Genomic DNA, 12,119 nt, shown 5'->3' with positions numbered 1-12,119 from the left:
AATTTCGTCCCGAAATTTGAGTGAGGTGGTCATGGCTAACAATAAAAATGTTTTCATGACTCATAAAAGCTGATAATTAGAGTTTTATTATCATTGAGTAATAAGGGTAATATAATTCGATTATTCGAATAGTATGAATGAAATTATCGCTAAATAGTGAAATGAGAAAGACATGTTTCATCATAACTTTTAACTAGTCATGGTTGATTTCAGGAAAATAAGGTTCGTTTTAACTTTTGACGTTGTCTCGATTGAATTCCGTAATTCAAGGGATTTACAGAAAATCTTCGTGATCTGATTAAGATTTGATTTTTTGGTAAATAATAAAATTAGGATTATCTTTAATTTAATGCTGTCATCTGCCTCGATCGCTTCGCTATAAATCAACCTCTTTCGTTCCTTTTATTTTCATCACTCATATACTTTCTTCCTCAATCTATTCTCTTAAGGATTTTGAAAGTGCTCAATCCAATTCTAATTCTGAATATTATTCTGGTCATTGCAACAATAATTCTTCTTTTTCATTTGCCACCAGAAGAATCTGTTTACTTCTATTACACTCTAGGGATTATTGTATTCCTGATTCTCCCGTGTCTTTATCTTGCTATTCGCATAGACATACACGGTTTATGATTTTTTTAAATTTTTTTTTTTGCTGCAATTTATACTCCAATTTGTATTTCGAGGCTCCATGTTTTTGTTTTCTCCCCGACCTGAAGTAAAGCGATTAAGACGTCTCGAATTCGTACGTATAAAATTTTGAATGAACATAACTTAATGTTCTAAGCGGAAAGGAAAGGTAATAGCACGATTTAATTTGTTAAATTACCAGAAGTTACGGAAAAGACAGAACCATCAAGAAAATATTTTCTTGATATGTTTAGAGGTTATGTAGAATGAAAGAATCGTGTAACATGGCACATAATGATGGTACTGTGAATCATCACATTCCATTAGAAACTCAGCATGACTTACTGTAATATAATCACGTTGATCAAGTGTCATTATATTATACTAACTCATGCATCAGTTTCCAACATTACTTCAATAACATTCATATTTTAAGCTTGAAATTTTACAGAATATAGAAACTAACAGTTTCTATATGATGTAATACTGATAGCACGAAGAGATTAATGATTTCAGATAAAAATAGTTATAAAAATATCTCCAGAAATATGGAGGATATTTATAATGAAAGATACGATAATATCTCGAAATATCTAAGATCAGAAGATGATAGAAACTATTGTCTGCAAGGGTTTAGAGTAAGGAGCAAGATATTCACTAAAGACTTTAGCAGACATTGAATCATTTGGATTCTTTGAAATCAAACTTATTCTTTGTGATTTGTCCACGGCTTTCTTCATAGTTTCGCATAATCTGCTTTTTGGTACTAAATTTTCTATTGAATGTTTCCAATATAATGATACACAGGAAGCACGAAGAGGTATAAAATTTCGGACGAGAATATTTATGAAAATATCCTCAGAAATATCGAAGATATTGATGATGATATTTTGGAATTTCTAAGTTCGATGGTTAATGGAGAAAGATTTTCCGCAAGATTTTAACATGACTTCGGAGCAAGATATTCTCTAAAGATTTCAACGGACCCAGAATTACCTGAATCCTTTGAATATAGGGTTTGGTCCTTGTATTTGTCCTTGGTCTCCTTCATGGGTAGCTCAATCTGTTTTTCAATACTCAATTTTCTATCGAGCGTTCCTAACACTCCTTTCTTTATCATCAAGCTTTTGGCCGTTTAGACCATCTACCATTTTTCCCGTTTCCTCTGTATTTAATACTATGATATCTGAATCATCGGTTATTAATCCGAGGTGGTTTCAGGAGAACTGTGTTTTTAGATGATTAAACGCTGATGGTAATATAGTGGAATATGAAAGGTTCCCTGGTAACAATAAAGGAGCACGCGTATATATCAACGTTATAATAAGGTTGTTTTGTACGAAAAGTAGAAGTTGTCTTGCTGGAGCTGTGACAGAACTGGCTATCTCGAACAGCAGATGCAAAGTTATTTTTGGTAATAATAATGCTAAAGGAATTAGCACAGCTACGAGTTAAACGTTTACTCGGGTTCCGAGTGTTTTCAGGTGTATAACTATATGCATCACTCTTTCCTTCCGTAGATGAAGTGCGGTTGGTTCATCCTCTCGATTGAGGTGTTTTCAAGAATTACGAAAGGTTTGGACGCAGATTTTAATCGTCAGGATACAAATGAGGTTTTTAGGGTGAAATCAAATGGTAAATCTGAAGATTTGTTTAGTTTTATATGTTATAATTAATATTTTAATTCATTTTAATTATCCACTATTGGTAGTCCTCATTTGATTAGTCCACAGTTAGCTAGGAACAGTTAGCTAGGATTTTGTTAGTGTGGATTCTTAACAAAATTTCTCATAGTTAATTTGTTTGTTTCTAATAAATTTTATTCCGTCAAATATTTTCTTCATTATGCCACTTGTTGGATTCTGATAGGTCAAAATCCAAATACGAAATTTGAATGGAAGTGGTTATTCTGTGGTGAACGGATTCATGTATCTGTGGATGTAAGTATGATAGGAAATGACTATTGAATCAGATTTGAAGAATGTACAGTATAACATGTTAATATGACAGTTAAATATTTCCTCGGGTATTACCTACCCGTTAAAATATTTTCACCATTAATAGTTTGTACAAAAGAACTTCTAATTACAATCTTTATGAAAACATATATACATATATATTTTCTTCAGATGTAAATCGTGGATTTAATGAGTTAATATGATATTAATCTCATTTGATTTATCGTTAGAACTAGAATACATAATCTCTAAAACATTAGAGATTACTTAATCGCCATGAAGGACGAAGATAATGGATGTAGCACCATATGTAGAACGATGATTATACTCGAGGTACTGAATGAGATGTTGAGGCGTATGATGTTGAAACTTGGGTTGTTGGTGGTTCTGGTGTCGCAGGTGATGTTGCTGAAGCTGGTACGTTTTGCACCATACTTTCCAGGGCTACAATTCGAGCGCGAAGCTCATTGACTTCTTCTATTATACCGGGATGATTGTCGATCGGAACAAGCGAATGAATAAAGTTTAGAATTTGGAGATAGTATATAATCATGGCGAGATATTCGGGAAATAATGGTGAAATTGGTGTTTCGAACTGGTTCACCGGTAAGTGTTTCAGGTTCATCGCCAAGAGGTGAATTCGGTCGATGAAAAGGATCACCTTATTCTTGTCTCCAATGATTTAGTCGACTACGAAACCATCAGATGAATTGGGGATGGCTGATTGGTTGATTCATTTCGGTGACACTGCTTTCGGAGCTCGAGTGAAACCCTATGTCGGAATAGCTGTCGGAATAACTATCGAAATAGTTATCGGAATCTAAGGGACTCGAATTGGTTGAGGGATTCATCTCGTACGATCAGATGAAGGATTTTCGATAAGAAATAAATTATAGGATGTAGATTAGTACCCTGCAATACATAATTTACATATGCATATATAATACTAAAATCCCATAAGTTACGGAGGAATCTACGGAATATGTCAGGCAAAGTTACAGTAACAGATACGCTAAGATATGAAGTAGCAGATACGTTAAGATATGAATTTTGTCTATACACTATTCATGCAGTCCAGGCAGCAAGATATGTATAGATTAAGAATGATAAGCAAGTGATTCCCTAAGAATGATAAGCAGGTAATTTTCGACACGAAATGATAAGCAAAACTTTTGACATGCAGACACGGTCGAAGTCCAGACTTACTAATGCATCCTAACGACTATTAGTTAGACACACTAATGCAAGACCTGGTTCGCTACGACCACCGCTCTGATACCAACTGAAAGGACCCGTCCTAATCCATCCGGACGAAGTCCATATCGATTATAAACGTTTCACAACAGTTGATTACATCGCGAGGTATTTGACCTCTATATGATACATTTTACAAACATTGCATTCAATTTTTAAAAGACAAACTTTCTTTACAACGAAAATTGACGGAATGTATACCATTTCAGAATATATCCAACTATAATTGACTTAATAGTAATCTTGATGAACTCGACGACTCGAATGCAACGTCTTTTGAAATATACCATGAATGACTCCAAGTAGTGTTTCTAAATGAGCAAATGCATAGCGGAAGATTTCTTTCGTACCTGAGAATAAACATGCTTTCAAGTGTCAACCAAAAGGTTGGTGAGTTCATTAGTTTAACATAAATAAACATTTCCATCATTTTAATAGACCACAAGATTTTCATTTCTCATAAACATACGTCCCATACATAGAGACAAAAATAATCATTCATATGGATTGAACACCTGGTAACCGACATTCACAATATGTATATAAGAATATCCCCATCATTCCGGGATCCTCCTTCGGACATGATATAAAGTTCGAAGTACTAAAGCATCCGGTACTTTGGATGGGGCTTGTTGAGCCCGATAGATCTATCTTTAGAGTTCGCGTCAATTAGGGTGTCTGTTCCCTAATTCTTAGATTACCAGACTTAATAAAAAGGGGCATATTCGGTTTAATAATCCAACCATAGAATGTAGTTTCATTTACTCGTGTCTATTTCGTAAAACAGTTATAAAAACAGCGCATGTATTCTCAGTCCCAAAAATATATTACGAAAGCATTTAAAAAGGGATTAATGAAACTCACACATATAAATATTGTAAAATAGTTAATAAAGCATTTGCATGTATTCGCAGTTCAAAATATATTTCAAAAGCATTTAATAAAGCAGTTGTAACAACAGCGCATGTATTCTCAGTCCCAAAAATGTAAAGAGTAAAAGGGAATCAAATGAACTCACCATACTGTATTTTGTAGTAAAAATACATAGGACGATATTGAACAAGTATAGGGTTGGCCTCGGATTCACGAACCTATATCATTCATATATATATCAACACATATCACATTTAATCGACTAAGTTTATTTATATTATATAATATATTAAAAATTAATATCTTTATATATATATATAGGACTATGTTAAGATATGTTTTTATATAACTATTACTTTATTTGGTAAAATAATATTTATAATAGAAAGTTGTAATATTTTTATAAAAATAAGGATACTAATAATAATAATAATAATAATAATAATAATAATAATAATAATAATAATAATAAGTGTTAGTAACAATGATGATAATAATATATAAAAATCTTGATAATAATAATATTAATAATAATAATAGTAATAATAATAATAATAATATCAAAATAATAATTTTACTAATAATGTTAATCTTAATAAGATGCCAATTTTAATTAATAATAATGATAATAATAATAATAAATATGATAATGATAATAATAATAATAACAAAAATAATAAAAGTGCTACCTTAATGAAACAAGCTCCAAAAAGGAAAAATAACTACCCATGCTCGGGCTCGAACCCACGACCTCTCAAAACCCAACACCCCATTTAATCATCTGCTCTAAATTGTTTTTCTTTATTATAATCATACCTATATTTATTTAACCTGTTAACAGCCTGCTTCTTCTTCTCCTTCATCTATATAAAAAAAAATGCAACAGACAAGGATTGAACCTGTGACCTCTCGGTCATCAACACCACACCCTAACCATTCAACTGATTCTGTTTTCCTGTAACAACATCTAAACTAAATGTTTTAACCCCTTATCTGATATCCTCTTCTTCTTCTCTTAAATTAAATCAAGTAGGTGTATTTAATCATAATTCATAATCATTAATCATAACTTATAATCATAAATCATTAATCCATAATTATAAGTCATAATCTATAATCACAGATCATAATCCATAAACATAAATCATAGTCATCTTCGTATCCATCATCATCGTGTATGTATCATCATCATCATCATTATCATGACACGATTATCTTCATCAGCGTCATCATTTTGAATCATTCATCATAACCGTAACCATCCTCATCATCATACATCGTCACCATTATCATTACTCTCATGATCATCATCGTCATCATCATCTAACATAACTGTGTCGATTGTCAATTTGTGATTCGTTTCACAGTCAACCTCAAATGGGTCTTGGCCAATAATACAAAAAATTATACGGCCCACTTTTATACAAGCCCATCTAGCAAGATTATGGTTCAACGGCATGGAAAGGAATTGGATTATGGCCCATAAACTAAATGAACATCCAGATTTGTTTTAGATTTGTTACATGTCTCGTGGAATAACAGCTGTAAGTGGGGTTTTGAATTGACACAAAGGGACAAGTTGCATCCACTATCAACTTACTCCACAAATAATTAGCAGCCGTAGGAAAAGGAATCCAACGAGAATAAGTTGTAGTAGTTAGTTGAAATAAACAGAAGAAAGAAGAGGTTATAACAACATGGAAGGTTAATCTCGATTAACACAGAAAACAGAAAAAAGTAGCGACAACATGCAGTAGCAGTTAACGAGTATTGTAGTTGTCCGGCTGTTTGGTTTTACGAAGAAAAAGAAAAAAAATATATTGTAGAGAGAGATAGAGGGGTAACGGTTTACGGTCAAGGTGGTTGATTGAGGGTGGTGTTCGTTATGTTCTTGATGATCTCGTTGGTGATTGTAGGTTGCACAACCATAGCTTTGTGTCAGAATTAGAAACGAAACGAAAGAAGGAAAGAAAATATTAAATATGATGATTATGGTTCTCGTTGATGGTGGCGTTAATGGTGATTTAAGATGATTGTATAGCTTCAACGTAGTAGAACAGGAGCTGCAACAAAGACTTACTCGATGATAGATTTAGTAGTCGTTTGTCGTTTGAAACAGAAAAATAGTGAGAGAGATAGATAGATGTTTGGTGATGGTCTTGCTCGATTTAAAATATAAACAGAAAGGTAATAGGAGTAGATATCAGTTCATGGTGTTCTTCGGTTTGTAACAGACAGCGTGAGCTGTAGTGACTAAATAGAATTTATTAGATGGTTGTTTGTTCATGGGGTTCTTGGTTAGTAGTTGATACGAGAACACTAAATAATCCTGATATATATATATATATATATATATATATATATATATATATATATATATATATATATATATATATATATATATATATATATAAACGTATTTATGATGAGGAATGGGTTTTATAGAAATAATTTGAGAAACATGATTTGAAAATGCAGCCATAATTGTTTAAATAAACCGAGTTCAATGAAGATGTTTGTGGGTTCCTCAAATGCAAGAATAATTGTAGTGTATATATATTTGTCTATATTAGAGGAAGAGATAGTGGAAAACACTAAAGAAGAAAGCAGTGTACAATCTATAATATAATAATAAAAGTTAAATTATAAAACGTGTAGAAATATAAATTGATCTTTAAGAAACAGTGACTCAATAGCTAGCAGCCGGATGAGCTGTAATTCATGTACCGACATTAATAGCATGCACTGTTATTTCGTACCCCGTTGTTAATTAGTGGCGGATAAAATTGTTCAGAAAAATCCCATATTTTTAAATTAACTATATTTATGTATTTTGGTCATTATGGCATAAAATTCGATCACTAATTTGTTAAATAAAAATTACATCAACTGTCCCTCTCATAAATGGGTAAAATATAAAAATGCTAAAATTTAATAACTAGATCCTAAATACATTTTGAGTAAGCCTAAAATTTATAGAACTCATTTTTGGGTCACCGTTTATTTTAAAATTATATAAGTTCGAATTTAACTTGTTTAATATCAATCGAAACATCAAACGAGTATTATAATCATTTATTATTTATTTTTAATATACTTTATTTATATATAGAAATATATTTTAAATAATAATTATTATAATATCCTATTTTTATTTTTATTAATTTTTAATAACAACAATATATAATACTTTAAATATTATTTCGAATTATTATTTATATATACATACACACATATCTATTTACAATTAATTGTTCGTGAATCGTCGAGAGCAGTCGAAGGTCAATTGAATATATGAAACAGTTCAAACTTTTTGAGACTCAACATTACAGACTTTGCTTATCGTGTCGAAATCATATAAGAATAAAGTTTAAATTTGGTCGAAAATTCCCGGGTCGTCACACAAGTCTCCCTCCTAAACCCTAATTCCCTCTTATAAATAGAGGGGTCACCAATCAATTAGGGCATTCAATCAATACACATTCTTCTCAAGGGTTTTTACCTACCACTCTTGGTAGGGTTTTTCCCTTCGCCGCCAATCGGAGCGCCTTCCATCGGCCGGCGGTCAGCCCTTAGCCACCCTCCCGAGATCATCATCTCAGCTAGGGTTATCATGGTAACCGGACCGGAGGTTAACGCTGCTGAACTAATAAAACCCTCCTCTATTGCACTCAAACGTGTTTCTATCCTAGGCGGAAATATGCTTGATCATATATACACACACACACACACACACACACACACACATATATATATATATATATATATATATATATATATATATATATATATATATGTATATATATATATATATATATATATATATATATATATATATATACACACACACACAATACCCAAAATCCCAATGTTAACCCCTTAACCTCACACACATGAAGGTTGACCGATACCACACGCGCTCAGTGAATCCGAAAGCACACGCGATTCACCACCTTCACCTCAACGACGATAGGATTGGACAAAACTACACGCGCCCCAGTGAATCCGAATCCACACGAGATTCACTACCCGAAGTCGTCAATGGGAATATCCGAAACCACGCGCGACATTGTAAATCCGAAACCACATGCGATTCACTACCCAATTCTCTTCAATAACAATAACGGGGTTGACCTACTAGTCAATGTGAATTCAAATCTCACGAGATTCACTACCTCATGGGTAGTAACCCAAAACGTACAAACGTGCCAAGTGGACCCTAAACTCACAGAGTCCATCATCCCCACACACATGTAAAGTGAACCCGAACACACAAGGATCACTCTACCCCACCCGCACCCATCCTATGCATACATACGCATATAATATATTTACACTCACCTTGCCGCCTTAATGAATGCAAAGCCAAATTCGCAAACCGCCAATGGAAAGTACCTATTCCATTTATCACATAACAAACAACACAACTAGGGTAGATTACAAACCAACCCAAATTGACACTTACTGCATTTATGACCCAATTGCATTTCCAAGCACAACATGTGCCCAAACTAACCAATAATCACTTAACACTAGTGAAAATGGTCCTATAATGCCAATTAAACCAAAACACAAGTGTTAGACACTTGTCTTCCCCAAATCAAGTCACAAAAACTAATTTTGACCCATTTCAAAATTAAACTTCCAAACACACCTATTTGGGTTCCATAACCAACATAATCACTAAACCTAGTGATTATACCCAAATTACAAGCCCTAACACGGCCCATTAGTCTTCTAACTCAAAATCCATCAACAAGGGTCAACAATACCCACAACTAGCTTCAAACACCCGTTTGTGAGCTAGGTGGGTTTTCTCAAGAACATGCAAGTTCGAACCATAACTTGAAAATCAAAACAACAAACGAAATTCGGAGTTAGAACTTACCACCACTACCAAAATGTAGCCAAGAAAGAGATGAACAACCTTAACACTTGCACTTCGAAGAGATTTCCACTTCTTTTTCCTCATATCAAGCTTTCTCTCACTAAAAAGGGTTTCTCTCTCTAAGATAAGATGAGAGTGTAAAGATGAAGAAATGGGGATGAAATGGGATAAGGGATAGGGTTGGATCAATTTTGTGGCCTCAAACCCGCCACCCTAGTGAAAAGACCCATATACCCCTTTTAAAACAAAAAAAATAACAAACCAGGCTGCCAGCTCCTTTTGTGCGCGCACGTTCCTTTGCGCGGCGTTCTTTTCTACTGAAACAACGTCAGGGTCTTACAACTCTCCCCCACTTAAATTTGATTGTGTCCTCGCGATCTCAACCCCATGACAATAAGAAAGATACTCCTTCCTCAACTCTTCGAGTCTTCACATAATTTCAGGACCCTTCGATGCCGCCATTGCATCATATCGGTCACACTTTCTCTTCACGCAACGTTCCAACCACACTACAATCCTCTGCGATTCCTAGGCACACTTCAACTCACGGCTTAGAGTATTATCGCCAACTGACAATCTATTTGGGTCACTCGCACCACGCACACGATGATGGAATTTCCCACATGCTCTTCGGTAACTCCAACCGACACGCAATCTTACATAACTCACAACTCATCCACCATTATCATGTGAACCTTCGTTTTGACCGTCGATTTAGGATGATCTTGTCACTTTTCACACGTACAAGTCCTCAATGCACTAGAGAACTCACTCTCGAACATGCTCAACACCCACATGTCTCTATATGAGACAATCAAAATCAGCACCCTACGTCTCGAGTTCGCTCACCAAACGGGACAACTTCCGACAAATCGCTCGAACACTCCTAACCAACCGAGGCAACACCATACCCTCCGGGTACATAACTCCCCCACCTAGGGTTTTAACCCCACACCCTCACCGCCAAGATGATAACATCCCGTGGAATTTCAACATTCCACAATACACATGACCGGTCTCAATGTTGGTCATACACGTCAATCATCTGCAGACTCACAACAAGGTACTCAAACCTCGACATTTTAAATTAGTCGAACCATTAACTCACATTAAAAACCACAACCAAACACAGTTGTAACTTCGGGTTTCTCACCGATACCCAAGTACAAAGTAATCACACTATCGGAATCGAACATTACACTAGTAGGTATAAGGAGGCACATGACGCAGTGTTACGTAACTCCCACTACTACCATCGAGACTCAAGAACTTGACCCTTCAGGGGTCTAATCTCGGTGTCACGCGTCACCTGACTACTCGAAGTCACACAAATTCAATGATCCTCACGGCTCAATGCCCATAACTTTCCTAGCGACACCCGCTAATCACAATCCACCAAGGCCGCACAGCTAGCCAAGTAACCTGTCAACTCATCACTAAGGAGATGCTTGGAAACACCAAGACTCACACCCTTCTGCACACCGTCACAACCCTTAACACGGTCACCTTCCACATCAAATCTAGTCAACAACCATGACTCTACTCGCATAGGTACGTGGGTTGATGAAAGCGCCTCGCGAATGGCACTACCGCGCATACACACACACACGAAAAGTGGCTGACAAAGAGTGTACAACACTCGCCACGCATCTCACACGCAAAAGTGGCCGACGAAGAGTGAACAACACTCGCCACACACATCAAACCGCAATCGTGGTCAACGAAGAGTGAGATCTTACGGAGTCACTCACCACATTGCATCAAGTGGCCAACGATGAGCGAATCCTTACACCAGGATGTCACTCGCCACCTCACTCAAAACGAGTAATAATTCACACCACTCTAGAAGAGATGAACACACGCCACGTACTCTCACATGGTGATATATCACCCGATACACACTAACCCGATAACACGCGCACACAGGGGAACGGTACTCGCACAATGACCGAAAGTGTACATACGCCTTGTAACACTAACCCCTAAAGTGGTCGTCCGCACTTTCCGTAAAGCAATCGATAAATCGACCACACCCACCTATCACTCGCACAATAAGGTCTCCATACCCCACAATATGGTGCTACCTGCTCCTTGGTTCACCCCATACGTCACATGCTATGGCGCTATCAGATCTTTGGTTCACACCACAGCACACATGCCATGATGCTATCGGCTCTTTGGTTCACATCATAATACCCGTCACGCACATGCTATGGTACTACCGGCTCTTTAGTTCATACTATAACACAAACAAACACACTAACACAACCAACATCCTACGAGTCTCATTCAAGCGAGTTTAATGACCCTAATACCCCCAAATGCGTAAACAATAAAAAACTCACACAATAGAGTCAAGGCACAACACATTAATCACACACTCTACCGAATGCAACTCGAAACCACAAATGTAAGCCGACCGCTCACTACAAATTATCTCCAATGGAGAATAAAATCTAACTATGGCTTATATACATACCGCATGCTATTACGAAGTGAACAACATGCGAATACTA

The sequence above is a fragment of the Rutidosis leptorrhynchoides genome, chromosome 5 (assembly GCF_046630445.1).
Source record: "Rutidosis leptorrhynchoides isolate AG116_Rl617_1_P2 chromosome 5, CSIRO_AGI_Rlap_v1, whole genome shotgun sequence".
In the NCBI taxonomy this organism is placed as follows: Eukaryota; Viridiplantae; Streptophyta; class Magnoliopsida; order Asterales; family Asteraceae; genus Rutidosis; species Rutidosis leptorrhynchoides.
Note: the sequence above shows the minus strand (reverse complement) of the source record.